Here is a 4970-nt window from a genome sequence, read left to right on the forward strand (position 1 = left end):
AAATATTCATAGCAATAATTTCCAATCACAGTAGCTGCTCAAAATAACCCAATACAGCTAATAAACCTCTTGTCTAACAAAGCCTCACTCTAATACCTTCATATACTGCAAATGATGAAAGAAACACATAGAAACTCATAGCCATTCGTCGGATCAACAAGTCACGGAGCTCCCTCTACTTCGACAAGGGCTATAGCAAATTTCTAAACCGACTTTCGATATTATTCTTCCAACCACACTGTAATCAATTCTGATAGTATTCATTATTGGTCTAATGACCTCATCTCACCTAACACGACCATTATAGGGACATGACACATCAATACAATCTAACGCCACAACCCGTGAAATCCGTGCACCAATAAGCAACAATCCAAATATACTCAAATCATGGAAAATTACTCAAATGAGGGAACTGCCCCGCAAACTTAACAATTTCCACCACAACGCAATGCTAAGAACCCATCACACACCACAGAACCAAAACACACGAATCCAACACAAAGGATCATACCTCAATATTACTCTGCTACCATGCATGACCCCATCCAAACACTGGCCCATATGAAATACCTCAGCCACCATGCTCAAAATCCAATAACCACGCGCAATTCGACATCAATTACCCAAGGTGCATTACCACAACCACGGAGACAAATAATATAGTGCCATACAAAACCCAAAAGATCATAATCAATGCGCAATCAATCATGTAGTACCCAATTACTCATCTCGCTCAAATTCAGCTATAAGAACCTGATAGAACCGTACCATATGTGCATATAACCAATGAATCACAACTTCTCGTAGCATAGAAGAGTAACTCACAGATTATTTCAGAACACGCATAAGCTCAACAACCGAATGGCATGTCCCTCAACAATAGCAGTACAGAGTCAACCAATCCAACCTGGTGTAGCACACACATCCTCATTGGGCCTACCAATGGACCCTAAATCAACTCTGGTCACCCAAAAATAGATTCATTACACTTCGAAAGCCCATAATGACTGAACCATAATGCATACTATCATCTGTCTAGCTTTGGCCATATCTTCACAATCCACAACCACGAAACAATCTGTTTCTGAGAACTCCCGGTCTCCAAATTCATAGAACACACGAATCACCTTATCTGATCCCAACTACACCGCTCGAATGTCTAACACATCTCTCATGCATGATCATCCCACAAGGAATACTTATATAATTATTCCATGACACATAGCAAAATTGAGCATCAAGAGTCGATTAACCAGGAGAGTGCCTCGGTATCAATGGAGTATCCAGAAATCAAAACACATTTCCCCTTCTGAAATGTACACTATCATCAAACCATGCCAAATAGTAATATCATTTACCTAGTCAGCTGAAACCGTCTATTCTACCTAAGAATTTTATGACCTTCTCTTCAAAACTAAACTGACCTTGATCATGCAAATCTCAATCCCATACAACACACCACACATAGCATGCCATCATATGAAAAATACGAGAACTTCATAATCCACTCCGAGTCACAAGCAACTACATACTCAATTAGCGAAGATCCTTCTATTTGATCCAACCTAGGAGAAAATCGCAATACACAACATGTTCCACATACCGACAGAAATTATATACCTCAAACCATGGTAGAAACCATCAAGAATACTTTGAAACCCATTTGCATTTAACCAAACTGTCAGGACTGAATCCTTTTAACTCAACCATGCTACGCAAGCCGTCAAAACCCAAGAGTATCACCACAATACACCTGTAGAAACTCACCACATCATAAGAACCAAAAGAGTCAATCCCATTTGTTACCATGCTGATCCAACCCGTTACCAAGCTCTCCTAATCCTCTGAGTTCCTTCCGAATTTCCTTCAAATTGATAGTTCTCCTTGCTAGAATACTACTATCCTTAACCAAAACTTGGTCCACGGACTTTAGCATAAAACCATACCGCTCTAAGGCTCATAAGTCACCAAATTCCCTCTTAAGTATCCCAAAAGTACCACAACCAAAATACTTACTCTGAAGAGAGTTCCTGCGAATTCAAAGTTGTTCATCTTACCTTCCTGATACTAAATGTAGAATCCATAATGATATAGAAATATTGCGAGTCTTGACACCATCCAATGCAACTCTCAGCTTCTAGCCATACATACATCCTGAAGATTCCCAATTGTTACATATAAATCTTGAATCCATTAGAACCATTTTCGAGAGTCATTTACTTTTCTCAAATCTCGATTAAACTGATCAAACGGACCGAACAACCTGTAACCCATTTGCACACCAACACCCTAAGAAGAAATCCACACTCTTAAGCAACCAAGTGAATCCCTACTTCATGCACACTAAATCCTTTACGAATAACAACTAAATCATTCAATGTTTCCTATATACCCACAAAACATAATACAATCTATATCCAGAAATTCCTTTACTCGAGTTATCCTCGAACTCGACACGTACAAGTCATAACGGATTCACCAGTATACTTTAAACTGAAACCAATACAATATGTAACCGTGTAATCAACCCGTTGATAGCAGACTCACCCACTTAGCTCAAAGCCAAGGAATAAAACATCTGATAACTTACAACACCCATACTCTATTGCTGCCAAAATCCCGCAGTAACATTTAACTAAGCCCTTCATAAGCTCGTGTAACACAAACCATAAAATATCTCAAATCATCTGCAAATCTCGCATTCGCCCTTGTTGTTGTCAAGACAACTCTCATAAAGGATCCACACTCATATTGCAACACATATATGCACTGGTAAAAGAGAACTTGCTACAAAACAACATAGGGATTACACGACCCCAGGGCACCCCGCAGGAGATAACTCACATGCTTCACCTCAAACTAACATTTCTTTATACCCTTCCACAATCATAACTATTATGTAATCACTTAATCTTCCTGAACCTGAACTAATATCATTACATGAAAATCTATTTCACTTCTAAACTAAACAACATGAAAAGATCCTTTAACACACTCCTATACGTCAAATCAAGACAGAAATCAAGCACACAATTTACATCTCAATCAAACTCTTTTCGTCAAATCGAATCTATCTGAACACACCCATCATCACAAATTCCACTCATAGGGACACCACCGTACATATAAGTCCAAAATCACGGGCACACACAACCAACATCTATGCGCTCAAGTTACAGTCAAAACCGACCTCAAGTCCTCCAAACTGGACCATCGTCAGCATATTAAAATCACATCTCGCACCTCATCCCTGGAATCACAAGTCATCGATGCACAGTTGATACCGAGCGCTCATGTACTCATACGAATGAGTGGAAGAAATTCAAAGGATTACGCTTCAAGCTGAATCGATGACACACGATAAGGAAAGAAAAATGGAGCGTATATTCTAAATGTCCTGCAGCCTCTCGAAGATAGGTATGGATGTCATCATACCGATCTACAAGACTCTACTAGACACTTGCTCATGACTTGTAGAACCTATGAACCTAGAGTTCTGATACCAAGCTCTCACGACCCAAAACCCACTAGTCATGATGGCACCTAACCGAACCCGCTAGGTAAGCCAACTAACAACTATCCAATTCCAATAACATTAATAAGTCAATTAAACAAAATAAATTATCTGGATCTACTACATTTCCCAAAGACTGGTAGTACAAATCATGAGCTTCTAAGAATAGAGTTTACAAAGCTGGTATAAAATAAATACACCTTCTATTTGAAAGTACATAAATAGAGTTTTATAATTTAAGGCTACCATGAATAAGAGGTAGCTACAACAGGAATGCGGGTACACACCTTTGAATCCAATTCCCGCAATGCACAACAACATCGTCATCTGAAATTTGCACGCAATGTGCAAGAAGTGTAGTATGAGTACAACCGACCCCATATACTCAATAAGTAACAAACCCAACCTTAGGTTGAAAGTAGTGACGAGCAGGAATATAGGTCGGGTCTAACACCAATAACCAATAGCAGTTCATCAGTATAAAGCAAGTAAATAAAGAAGTAGCTCAGAGATTAAATGCTCAGCCTTTTCATAGTTTTCTGAAAAATAGTTCCGCTTTTTATGTATATCAGTGAAAATCCAAATCCTTTACCGAAATCGTCAAAAATATGAGTAAGTTTGAAAACTGTGAGTTTTTTCAAAAATCCTTTCAATATAAAATACGATGTTTCATTATTTCCAGATAGCATGTGTGAAATACCTCTTTGTGCCCACATATCAATGGGTGTAAAAAGTCATGAATGACGTAATACCGTACAGCATGAGGAAAATGCATCTCTATACATGTATGTCATGTGCATGTCAAATGCAGTGTGCTTCAGTAATGAAACCATATGCATACTCTTAGAGTATCAATTCACTTAGTCCTTCCAGTCCTCACAGCGACTCAGTCTTCCCAATCACTTGGCACTCGCACTTAGTAGGTACCTACGCTCACTGGGGGGGTGTACAGACTCCGGAGGGTCTCCTTCAGCCTAAGCATTATAACAAGTCAATCATGGCATAAATCAATAAAACATGTTACGGCGTGCAGCCCGATCCCATAAATATCCTCACAATCAGGCCCTCAGCCTCACTCATTCATCAATCTCTCCAATCTCTCGGGCTCTCAATATCATAAAACTAGCCCAACAACAATGATATTATGTATCAATAAATAACAACTGCGACAGAGATATGATATGAATGCGTGAATATGACTAAGTACGAAATATCAATGAAATCAATGAGGTGACAACAAGAAACAACCACTATAGGTCCTAACAATATCAATATAAAGCCTAAACATGATATCTAGCATGATTCACAGCTCAATTAATTAATCACATGGTGAAAATACAGATATCAACAAATTAGGGCCACAAAACAGAGCTAGGGAAACAACAGAGTCACAATTCACATGGTGCACGCCCACACGCCTGTCACCTAGCATGTATGTCACCTCAATACCAAT

This window comes from Nicotiana sylvestris, chromosome 9 (genome assembly GCF_000393655.2).
Source record: "Nicotiana sylvestris chromosome 9, ASM39365v2, whole genome shotgun sequence".
NCBI classification, from domain to species: domain Eukaryota; kingdom Viridiplantae; phylum Streptophyta; class Magnoliopsida; order Solanales; family Solanaceae; genus Nicotiana; species Nicotiana sylvestris.